Source organism: Schistocerca cancellata, chromosome 8 (assembly GCF_023864275.1).
Source record: "Schistocerca cancellata isolate TAMUIC-IGC-003103 chromosome 8, iqSchCanc2.1, whole genome shotgun sequence".
In the NCBI taxonomy this organism is placed as follows: domain Eukaryota; kingdom Metazoa; phylum Arthropoda; class Insecta; order Orthoptera; family Acrididae; genus Schistocerca; species Schistocerca cancellata.
Window position 1 is genome coordinate 162,747,064 of NC_064633.1, and position 13,482 is coordinate 162,760,545.

Consider the following 13,482-nt stretch of genomic DNA (forward strand, 5'->3'; position numbering starts at 1 on the left):
TATATATGAATATATAAAGGAGACTGACATTATCGGCCGGCCGCTGGTGGCTGTGCGGTTCTAGGCGTTTCAATCTGGAACCGCGTGACCGCTACGGTCGCAGGTTCGAATCCTGCCTCGGGCTTGGATGTGAGTGATGTCCTTATGTTAGTTAGGTTTATGTGGTTCTAAGTTCTAGGGGACTGATGACCTGAGATCATAAGTCCCATAGTGCTCAGAGCCATTTGAACCATTTTGAACTGACATTATCACGTACGTCCTGTAAATAATTGTTAACGCTTAGTACATGAAAGATGACGGAGTGTATTTACTACAAAAACGGCGTAATGAATGATTGTCTATACTAGTAGAGGTTGGAACGGAATTGGAAATGAAACGGCTGGCAGAACTCAAGCTCTGGGTGAAAGACCCACACAGGTGTGTTGGTCGTGCTTAAACACAGGAAATAGCAAGACGGACGCCATAGCACCTGAGCTCAGGAGCACAATAGGGTGACGGCCGGCCGCTGTTGTAGTAGGGGCCGGGAGGATAGCCGGGTAATACTTCCGAACGCTGAAAATCTTGGAGGCAGGTGAGAAGAACGAAGAAGAGGCACCTTGGAAAACACGAAGGCTGGGTTATTTCCAAGGATTTTTACTCACAAGTGTATCATTGTACGATATGGGTTTTTCCTCGCAAACTGTCCGCGCTGGACAACAAAAGACTAAAATATGGTTAGTCGGCGTTCGGAAGAATCTGTAGAGAGGGAGAGTATTCCGTGGTTTCGGGAATATTAGTTTTCGGAATTACAATGATGGGGAGCCAAGACTTGCTGGGAAGCCAGAGCTGGAGAGACGTGGTCTTCCGTTGTGAGCGCCCGTGTGTGACGGTCGCTTGATATCAGCTTTTGTTGGTACAGACAGACTTGCTGTCTTTGCTCTCAGTAGAGTTTAAAGTTAGAACAGTTACGAACTGTACTGTTGCGAACGTATACGATTCTGGACTTCACCTCCGGGTATGAAGTCGTCGTTGAGTACGCAGCGTTCAGTAATTGAGGGCACTCCCTCTGCCTATACTTACGTTGAGACGTTACGTGAACACCGTCCTTGTGGTTGGTAGTTCGCGTTTCTCGTCTGCAGGACACAGAGAGGAGAAGACGGTATTAGAGTATATTAGTCAGAGGACCGCCTTCTGCCGTCTTAGCGTTTGAAAAAAATTATTTGTGGCTGGAGTTTTTCCATCGTCGCAGACGAGTACGAGAACCATCACTTCGGCGCACCGGACGCAGTACGTATGACGATATCGCAAATTGCTTCGGCTTATTAGGGCTATAAAAGCTAAGCAGCTATGATCACGGTAGTTTACTTCCACTGAGGTTCCACGCCACCGTAGATCATCTTTGAAAGTAGTATCTTCAACTATTTCGTACGTAGATGATGTCAGTCATTCCGCGTTATTGATATTAGACCTCGCAGTCATAATAAAGGGCAGAGTTGGGCAATTGATCTGTAATTTTACTTAGGAAATGTAAACTTTCTAATGTAAAGGTTTCTTTTAATCTAAAATGAATATATAAGCAGGAACAACGCTTATCGTTTAGTAGGATCAGTTGCCTTCATCATTCGTTTGTGTTTAGATTGTAATTTATAGAACCAAGAGATCCTAAGGTCTGCTTCAGGAGGTAGTCAGGCTGGGCCAAATCTTCATTTTAGCGTTTTATTATTTTTCGTTGTGCACATTCATTTTACACCCGCCTGGAGTAGCATAATGTTAGGTGCGTGCAATAACCAAATTCAAATCAGTTTTCGAGCACTCTATCTCCTATTCTTAGAATCACAGATTTCTGGGAATGTTCTGCAAATTACACTGCCAGAACAAAATTAGTGCACTCTTTTGGGGTTTTCAATTCACTCAGAATTTATTATTACATATCGATTGCATGAAATGATTATTGCCGCTTGTGGAGGCTACACGACGCACTAACATGGTGATGCAGCATGGATTGATGCTTGATGCCTCACAACCTCTTGTGCTGTTGATCTGTAAATGTAGAGGTACTGACTCTGGTATCAGTCGGTCGTACAGATGGCGAATACTGTTCCGTGGTATGTTGTTCCACGCCTGATCGGCTTGTTCACGTAGTTCTGCAGTAGTTGGTCGACGAGTCGCACTAGTCACTCCTCGTCCCATCACATCCCAAACGTGCTCGGTTGGAGACAACTCCAGAGATCGTGCAGTACAGGGAAGCTGCTGCACGTCTTGCAGAGCACGTAGAGTTTGACGGCCAGCTGTATCTTGTTGTAACAAAATATAACCTTCCTGTTGCAAAAACGGTTAAAGAGCGGGTCTACCGTCACTCTGCATGTTCCAAGCGCTGGTTAGCGTCGCCTCCAGAAACACCAAACGTGTGCGAGAGTCGTAGGTTACCGCTCCTCACACCATAACGTCTGCGGTGGGGCCAGCGTGTCCTGGACGAATGCTCTCTACGAGGCAGCGCTCACCAGGGCTACGTGGTACGCGCAAACGACCATCACTTGGGTGCAGGCAGAATCTGCTTTCGTCGCTGAAGACCACAGTGCGCCATTACATCTTCGTCACGCCAGGCTTTGTCAGCCAGGAAAGTCTGCTGTGGCTGAAAACTCGCATGACACAGGACAGAGCATGATCTACGCAGAGACAAAGATCCTTTCTTCCACTTCCACGTACTGGGACTTCATCATTAAAGAAGCAGTCGAAATTCGCATAAGTAGTGACCTGGTCAATAGAGAGACGGGATTTCAACTCAGTAAGATATGGGAACCAGCCCTGGCGGTACTAAGGCATCATCGGCCGCGGACGGACGAATCTGAGTGGACACAGACGGAGAAGTCCACACACTTAAACTGGGCGCCAACACTCTGCCTGCACGCGTGCTGGCCAGCTATTTGCGGCCGCGCTTCTCCCGCGTCGCCATTGAGAAGCCCGTGGCCCGTTTGTACGGCAGGGGGCGCTGGATGTCGCCGTGCTCTACGTCTATGATGACGTTGTAGCCTCAACCCTTTGCGCCTGCGTTTTTCTAGCGAGTCAGCATATATACTGGCGAGCCTTTGTAGCAGTACAGCAGTAAGCACCTGAGCCGGCCGCGGTGGTCTCGTGGTTCTAGGCGCTCAGTCAGGAACCGCGCGACTGCTACGGGCATGGATGTGTGTGATGTCCTTAGGTTAGTTAGGTTTAAGTAGTTCTAAGTTCTAGGGGACTTATGACCACAGATGTTGTGTCCCATAGTGCTCAGAGCCATTTGAACCATTTGAGTAAGCACCTGAAGATGACGCGCAGCTGTCTCGTCAAAATATTGTGCAGCTTCCACAACATTATCCGACGCGACGCCCGTGAACCAATGAAGCATCTACTACACCCGGAAAGTCTTAAACAGCCGAATACTTGATACTTATCCGTTGCCTCGCTCTGAGTAATTACAGGACAGACCTGCTGCAACCGCTGTTTTTCAAAAACTGACTCACGCGATGCGTCTTTGCAAATTCCGTTAGATGAGGAGTGTCAGAAACTGTTTGTGGTCAACACACATTTAGGGTGTTCAAATGTCTTGCGCTTACCCTCTGGCAGCGCCTCCGCGCCAGCCATATAGCAACAGTACTTTGAACAGCTTACTGCAAAAGTTACATTCTGTTCAAATTACTTTGACGATATTGTGGTGTCAGGACATATACCGCAGGAAAATATCAGAATCCGTCGTACGCTTTTTCAAGTAGTATCAGTTGCAGGTTTGAAGTGTCGCCTGGAGAAACGTGCTTTCTTCAGATTGAAATTCAGTACTGATGACATGTTCTTAACATCCAAGGTGTTCATCCCTTTCAGTTACATTTTCTGGCCATCCAGCACCTTCTGCCCTGCGGAACGTGACGGTAATGCTGTCAGTTTTCAGGAAGATGACACATTATATCCGAATTTTAGCCAACGCATCACAGATCGCGGCTCCGTTGCATCGCTTGCTCCAGGAGCATCTGCCTTTTGTTTGGACCAAAGAGTGTCAGAAGGCATTCCAGAAACTTAAAAATTTCTTGTTGAGTGACAGATGCCTTGTTCTCTTCGATCCCGCTAAACCTGTGGCTTAGCAGGATGGATACTTCTTCGTAGAGAATTGGAACTCTGCACTCTCACAGATTTGCTTCAGTGCATAAGCCGAGTGCTTTCGCTTGCAAGTTATTGACCAAAACTCAGTGTAACTATTCTCAAATCTATAAGAAAGCGCTCGTTATCATCTATAGCATGTCGAAGTTTCACCATTATCGGAAGTTTTACGTAGTGATGGACCATAAGTGACTTAATTCTTTTTCATCCGTCCAAACCTGTTCCACCGCGCACGACTTAGATGGTTCAACTTGGGCTCTGTTATTTTCACAGTACCAGTGCGAAATATTGTACCGGCCCACGTCTAAGCATCCAAATGCTGATGGCCTTTCTCGGCTTCCTATTCGTCGTGACTCTGAATTCGATGTTACTGCCGCAGGTTGTTGTCAGATACATGCGCCTCACATTGAACTTTTACCTCTTCTCCACTACGCTATAGGAAAATTTCTCTGGCCACAGAATCAGTCCGTGACTTTGACCCCCTGTTGCACTACATCTGTATGACCTGGTCTCGTTCAGTGATAAATATTCCGAAATCTTTTGTGCGCCGACATTTTGCTTGTACGCGTAACTTCTCCGTTTAGCACGGTGTGATTTTATTACAAAATGACTCCGGTATGGTGCGCTTATTCCTTAAGTGTTGCAAGAAAGTGTGTTGCGATTGCTCCTCCAATGACGTTGGGGGATTGTACACACGAAACACTTTGGGCGTTGACAATGTGCGTGGCGTGGCATGGGCGCGCACGTTAAAGAGGTGGCCTCACAGACTCGCGATTGTGCTGAAACACTATCAGCCCCGCCGCAAACGTTTTCAGCTTGGCCAACGTCTCAATCGCCGTGGCAACGAGCGCATATTGACTTTGCTCGTCCCTTTGGGAACACTCGTTGGCTTACTTTTACGGATTCTTTTAGCAAATATACGTCTGCAGTGGCCCATGAACTCGACTACGTCGCGTAGTACCTTTCAACCTTTGTCATCTATATTTTACTAGGAAGGTTTCTCTGAAGTGTTGGTTGCAAACAAAAGACCACAGTTTACGATTCAGGACTTTGAACAGCCTTGTACAGTCCACCTTACCAGTGTTCCGTTTCATCATCAGCCGAACGGAGAACCCGCACGATTTGTGCGTACGTTCAAGCAACAGACGGAAGAACTGCGTGCCTCGCACACACGGGACAAAGCGCCGCCGCTCTTCCCCGCGACGCGCCGCTCCCAGCCCCGCGACGGTCTGCTGCCGGCGGAGCTCCTACACGGCCGTCGCCATGTTGCTCCAGTTGCTCCAGCACGCTGCTCCAGTCGCTGCACCCACCACAGCGCACGGCGCCTCCCACGCTCCTCACGTATCGCTTTGCGCCTATTGGTCCTAATCTCTTCAGAGTTTTTGGTCACACCAGGTGCTGGAAGAGAGGGCCGATTCTTCGAAATTTGGGCGCTTGCATGTATTTAATTCAATGTGCTGCTGGATTGCTGCGCCGCCGTCAAAACCACATTCTTGCTTATCGATTGCGAGACTGTTGCGCAGATTATGTGTCCCCAGATTCGCATCCTACGGTGATCTTGCGGACGGCGACGCCGCCCCCGGGTGTCTCCTCGGCACCGCCTGCGGGACTGATGGAGCTGGACCGCTGGAGGCGCCACTGGACAGAGCGGGCAGCGCCACACCTCCAGCGCCCCCTGTTAATGCTGGCGTAACCAGCCGGCCGCCGTCGGTCGGCCCCAGTTCTGTCACAGACTTCGAGAGCATCATTACTGAGTAATAGGAAGACGATACCTGGTTTGCATTCTGCCAATAGCAGTAGTGTATAAAAGTACTTTTATGTATGACGCAAGGCAAGCACACAAAGATCTCATAACAAGAAGTTAAGTTTTGGTTCATTCCTCTTTATAACTAATCGTTTTGGATTCCTGCCACCTCCATCGCAACTTCTCTCCTTCCTTGTTTGTGACGTTGCTGACCCCACAGAAGCCGACACAAAAGTCAGCAAGACAAAACTGATTATTTTAGGAACTCCTCAAAGTCATGAACAAAGGATGTATTCAACACTCATGTCATGAATGAAAAACACAATACTTTTATTAATCAAGTCATTGCTTTAGTTTAAAGTCATTTTCCTATGTAGTCTGAAGTCTACATAGCAACCATATATTTCTGAAAGACTAAAGATAACCTTTACAATAAATAGTAAACTGTATGCATCAATCAGAAACAGGTCTTACATTAATGGTTTTGCATAATATTGCAGTCACTAATACCGACAATGCATTATGGGAAAAAGACAGGTTCATGACGTGACATAATAAAGACTGTCTGATACAGCAAAGGAGAAAACTGGTATAGTCGCCGACGAAGAGGGGGAGATACAATTAAAATTAAACGATGCTATGGTAACCTCACTATAAAAACCAATATCCATCATAAAAGCTTCAAAATAAAAAAAATCTTGTTGTGATAATATAATATCAACAGAGTAATATAAAGAGTGTTCTTTAGACCTTAGTAACATATGCTGTCATTTGTGTAGCCAGTTTTATCAGTTGAACATTTCCCAAGCGCCTGAAATATGCTGAAGCTAAGGTTTTGCGCAGGACTTGAGGTACAGAAATGTTGCAATTTCCACCCAGTTTTCCTTTGCCAGCGTTCTAGAACATTGTCGTTAAAGATTTACACAACTGGCTACTTGACCATTTGGTAACAAATAATATATTCTCAAAATCACAATTAGGATTCCTTCACGATTTAGATGCTCAGAACGATATTTACACACATAGTGATAATGTACTTAATTCATTAGACATAAATTATCGGCTCCTGTAATATTTTGTGATGGGTCAAAGGCGCCTGACGGTGTAAATCATTATATTTTAAGAATATTATGGCGTTACAAGAAACGCTGGAAAAATTGAAATCTTTAAACGCGAAAATTTTAGGTTAGGTTCTGCCGCGACAGTTATTGACACCAAATGAAATAAGTTTACTGTTACCAGTCAGCGTTGATTTATATCCACGACGCTTTTTAACGTTTCAAACAAGTGGTTCAAGTGGATCTAAGCACTATGGGACTTAACATCTAAGGTCTTCAGTCGTAACATGTCATATTTATGCTGTCATATTTTGTAAACATACATGGCGTCTGAAAGCTACTAGATGCAAGGATCATATCGAAAAAGAGAAACATTATCACAAACTACAAAGAATAAACATCATAACAACATTATTATCGAATAAATTTTAAACCATTTTGGAGAGCTTTGTTTTAAGGTGTTGAATATATGTGTTGGTAAAAATATTTCGGGTGGTATATAAATCAGATTTTATAAAGTTCATGTAGCTTGAACTTCGTTCTCGTTTATACAATCAGGTAACACATTCCAAACTTTGAGCACAACAGTTATGTTGGCTACAGTTGTAAAATTATATATATATAACAATTTTGGTTAGGGTTCACATATGTTAATGAAAGGCTGGAAGCAGAGGAAGAGGGAGAGAAAGAGAGAGGGTGGAAGGAGTGATTGGATGAGAGGAAACATTCCAAAGCAGGGACTTCTAAAGATTATATCTGTTACATATAACAACTGACTACAGGTTGTGGTAATACATTGGTTAATGCTTTAAAACGTGCAAATCGATCTGAAACTTGTTCCATTAGTTGATGCACATATAGCGTCAAGCTGACAGAATGTACAAACTGTTGATGTGATGGTATATTTGCAAATGAATTCAATCCTTTGTATATTTGGGGGATGTCATGGTAACATAACTAAATATTTATGGTAAATTTTAAGGTGTATGTGATGTGTTGGCAGATGTGCCAACACCTTGTAGTTAGAGGAGACCTAAATGCACGCTATAATCTAACGCAGACTGGCGTGAGGTCTGGAACAGGATACGTAATGAATGCTATAAAGAAAAGTACGTAGCTGCTGGAATACTTAACTTTAATCCATCATTTGTATACAGCATTCTTGATGATACAAGTGAGACTCTCTCTAGAAATGGTTAATGGCGCCTTGCTAGGTCGTAGCCATGGACTTAGCTGAAGGCTATTCTATCTCTCGGCAAATGAGAGAAAGGCTTCGTCAGTGTAGTCGCTAGCAAAGTCGTCGTACAACTGGGACGAGTCCTAGTACGTCTCTCTAGACCTGCCGTGTGGTGGCGCTCGGTCTGCAATTACTGGCAGTGGCGACACGCGGGTCCGACATGTGCTAATGGACCGCGGCCGATTTAAAGCTACCAACTAGCAAGTGTGGTGTCTGGCGGTGACACCACAGTATGTGTGTGTGTGTGTGTGTGTGTGTGTGTGTGTGTGTGTGTGTGTGTGTGTGTGTGTGCGCGCACTGCAAATTTAATAACCTAGGCAATTTCTAAAAACAGAAAATATTCTTGTAAATATTGTCATCTAAGCTGGATTCCGGTTGTTTTGTTTAGTGCCTGTATAATTACAGTGTTTCAAGGATGTCTAGTTTTTGCCTTTAGGTCTGACGTGTATGATGCTGCTGCTTGTGTTGTTAACATGATGTTTTGTTTCATGCAGGTGGGTGACTGCTGCTGATGTGTGCTATTTTTAGTTTCGAATCTAATCTCAAATGATCTATCTGTTTGGCGTTGTAGAAGTAGTCCAAACTTTCGATTTTGTACACATCTGTGCGATGAACTGGGTTTCGTGTGTTACTGTTGTGAGGTAACTTCTGTCCAGTCTTGTTGTCTACGGTAAAGGGTATGTTTAAGCGTTTTCGTTTGAAGACATTGGCAAACTGATATGAAATATTGCCTAGAAATGTGAACAATAAATTGAAATAATAAAACAAACAGCAATTGCAAATGGTTATAACAGCTCCCTAATAGACACCCTAAAACACTCAACAGTGACAAAGCAATCACATCACAAAAATTTAAAAAAAAATCTTCCATAGAATTCCATTTCTAGGTAATAATTAAGAGAATACAACCAGCAGGTGCAATCTCTAATATTTTTTCATCGGCCCGTACTACACATAGTAATAGGTAAGAGCCAATAAGCTACGTGGATGACACCTTCGTCCTGTGGGAACATGACAGAAAGGCTCTGGCTGAGTTACTGGACCACCTGAACAGCGTCCGCGGAAACAAATAACTGACGATGGGGCTAGAACATAAGAGATGTCTTCCAGTTTTGGACATGCTAATAAGAGGAGATAAATACCGTCTTCCTAGCAGACGCAGTCTATGGAAAAAAGACCCAGTCAGATCTGTACCTCCATGCAACGAGCTAACTTCACTGGCGCAGAGATGCTCTGCAACGGCTTAGACTGTATGCTGCCAGAAATAGAGTACAGTGAAGCGCAGATTCACGTGCATAGAAGAAAACGAATGATAGAGCCATCTGTAAGTAACAGGAACATACCTTTATCGCCTATGATGAGACTATGTAAGCCAAAACTGTGAGGAACTGCGGGAAAAAAGAGCAGCAGTCTTTCAACCACTACGAAAAACGAAAAATATGTTTAGCTCGGTAAATGATATAATTCACTTGTGAATACCAGGTATATATGGGTATGCTTTGAGAGTGTCGCCGCAAACAGATTCGGAAAACGCAGCACAGCATCTCGCAACGGTGGATGGAACACATTAGATGCGTACGCATGTGGCATAAAGACAAATCAGCACTTGTTAAACGCAGCCTCAACGAAGGGCATACGTTGGAATATGAGAAAGAAAATAAGTTGTGCCGAGTTAGTGAATTTTGTGAGAGCATCATCAAAGCCTCCCCCCCCCCTCCACACACACACACACACACACACACACACACACACCACTCTTGGGGATAGTCGACCACATCTCAGGTGTATACAGAGTGTAACGGCTATAATTGCAGATATTTCTATTACTGCCTGAATACGGTGTACTGCACAACATTATGTCAGCATTCAGGTAATTTGCAACTTATAATTATAGCTAACACAAGTGATATGTTTGTAGCTTGATTAGCCTCTCCAAGTGTGTGTGGCAAGATGAAGCCATTAATGCTTATTTTCCCTTGGGAAGAAACACAGATGTTGAAGTGTGGACACGAGGACGCAAAATCGTTAGTCTATCCCGAAAGGTGTAGTCGACTTAGTGGTGTTGTTAGGACTGTGCAGAAAACATCAAGTCATAAAGTTTGTGACGTCTTTGTGAGAAGACTGCACGACGGAGGGAAAAAACTACCAACACATACATTACTGTACTTTTTGAAGTACCACTGCACTTACACGCACTAGACCCTGTATGTGGGATACCAACGCAATCTCGAGATTTCGCCAGGAGATGATAGGATTGGCATTCATCAACACGTCGCGAAATTTCGACGTAGCCTCATCAGTGCCAGTAACGTTCACGCACTAGTACGAAACATTTAGGTCAAGAGAGAAAAATGACGAGTAAGTATTATTATTCCCAACCAGTTCTTCGAAGCTCGTAATGTTATTCTGTAACGTAAAGAGCTTTGATAAATACAGAAAAAAGTAAAAATTGTTTTGAACCTGCCACTTAACAATAAACAATAGGACTTTGAAATGGCTCTACTTCAACGAGATATTAAATTATTCACTACCACACCGATATTTAGTGTTGCAAAATTCTAAATTTAGGAATCTGTGGTATAGCAATGAGGGAGAGTTCTGTAGTATACTAGCAAGTAGGATGCTTTCTGGGTCCTGCATCTGAATAATTGTCACGGGAACAGTCCATAGTTGTTGTTGTTGTTGTTGTGGTCTTCAGTCCTGAGACTGGTTTGCCTCCACGCTTCCCTCCAATGCTAAATTTGTGATCCCTTGATGCCTCAATATACGTCCTACCAACCGATCCCTTCTTCTAGCCAAGTTGTGCCACAAACTTCTCTTCTCCCCAATCCTATTCAATACCTCCTCATTAGTTACGTGATCTACCCACCTTATCTTCAGCATTCTTCTGTAGCACCACATTTCGAAAGCTTCTATTCTCTTCTTGTCCAAACTGGATATCGTCCATGTTTCACTTCCATACATGGCTACACTCCATACAAATACTTTCAGAAACGACTTCCTGACACCTAAATCTATATTCGATGTTAACAAATTTCTCTTCTTCAAAAACGCTTTCCTTGCCATTGCCAGTCTACATTTTATATCCTCTCTACTTCGACCATCATCGGTTATTTTGCTCCCTAAATAGCAAAACTCCTTTACTACTTTAAGTGTCTCATTTCCTAATCTAATTCCCTCAGCATCACCCGACTTAATTTGACTACATTCCATTATCCTCGTTTTGCTTTTGTTGATGTTCATCTTATATCCTCCTTTCAAGACACTGTCCATTCCGTTCAACTGCTCTTCCAAGTCCTTTGCTGTCTCTGACAGAATTACAATGTCATCGGCGAACCTCAAAGTTTTTACTTCTTCTCCATGAATTTTAATACCTACTCCGAATTTTTCTTTTGTTTCCTTTACTGCTTGCTCAATATACAGATTGAATAACATCGGGGAGAGGCTACAACCCTGTCTCACTCCTTTCCCAACCACTGCTTCCCTTTTATGCCCCTCGACTCTTATAACTGCCATCTGGTTTCTGTACAAATTGTAAATAGCCTTTCGCTCCCTGTATTTTACCCCTGCCACCTTCAGAATTTGAAACAGAGTATTCCAGTCAAGATTGTCAAAAGCTTTCACTAAGTATACAAATGCTAGAAACGTAGGTTTGCCTTTCCTATACCTAGCTTCTAAGATAAGACGTAGGGTCAGTATTCCCTCACGTGTTCAAATATTTCTACGGAATCCAAACTGATATTCACCGCGGTCGGCTTCTACTAGTTTTTCCATTCGTCTGTAAAGAATTCGTGTTAGTATTTTGCAGCCGTGACTTATTAAACTGATAGTGCGGTAATTTTCATATCTGTCAACACCTGCTTCCTTTGGGATTCGAATTATTATATTCTTCTTGAAGTCTGAGGGTATTTCGCCTGTCTCATACATCTTGCTCACCAGCTGGTAGAGTTTTGTCAGGACTGCCTCTCCCAACGTTGTCAGTAGTTCTAATGGAATGTTGTCTACTCCGCGGGCCTTGTTTCGACTCAGGTCTTGCAGTGCTCTGTCAAACTCTTCACGCAGTGTCGTATCTCCCATTTCATCTTCATCTACATCCTCTTCCATTTCCATAATATTGTCCTCAAGTACATCGCCCTTGTATAGACCTTCTATATACTCCTTCCACCTTTCTGCTTTCCCTTCTTTGCTTAGAACTGGTTTTCCGTCGGAGCTCTTGATATTCATACAAATGGTTCTCTTTTTTCCAAAGGTCTCTTTAATTTTCCTGTAGGCAGTATCTATCTTACTCCTGGTGAGACAAGCCTCTACATCCTTACATTTGTCCTCTAGCCATCCCTGCTTAGCCATTTTGCACTTCCTGTCGACCTCGTTTTAGAGATGTTTGTATTCCTGTTTGCCTGCTTAATTTACTGCATTTTTATATTTTCTCCTTTCATCAATTAAGTTCAATATTTCTTCTATTACCCAAGGATTTCTATCAGCCCTCGTCTTTTTACCTACTTGATCCTCTGCTGCCTTCACTACTTCATCCCTCAGAGCTACCCATTCTTCTTCTACTGTATTTCTTTCCCCCATTCCTGTCAATTGTTCCCTTATGCTCTCCCTGAAACTTTCTACAACCTCTGGTTCTTTCAGTTTACCCAGGGCCCATCTCCTTAAATTCCCACCTTTTTGCAGTTTCTTCAGTTTCAATCTGCAGTTCATAACCAGTATATTGTGGTCAGAATCCACATCTGCCCCTGGAAATGTCTTACAATTTAAAACCTGTTTCCTAAATCTCTGTCTTACCATTATATAATCTATCTGATACCTTTTAGTATCTCCAGTATTCTTCCAGGTATACAACCTTCTTTTATGATTCTTGATCCAAGTGTTAGCTATGATTAAGTTATGCTCTGTGCAAAATTCTACAAGGCGGCTTCCTCTATCATTTCTTCCCCCCAATCCATATTCACCTAGTATGTTTCCTTTTCTCCCTTTTCCTACTGACGAAAATTTAATAGTCATGGGTGACTGGAATTCGTCTCCCTTCACTACCTGAATAATTTCTTTTATCTCGTCATACATTTCATTAATTTCTTCATCATCTGCAGAGCTAGTTGGTATATAAACTTGTACTACTGTAGTAGGCATGGGCTTTGTGTCTATCTTGGCCATAATAATGCGTTCACTATGCTGTTTGTAGTAGCTAACCCGCACTCCTATTTTTTTATTCATTATTAAACCTACTCCTGCATTACCCCTATTTGATTTTGTATTTATAAACCTGTAATCACCTGACCAAAAGTCTTGTTCCTCCTGCCACCGAACTTCACTAATTCCCACTATATCTAACT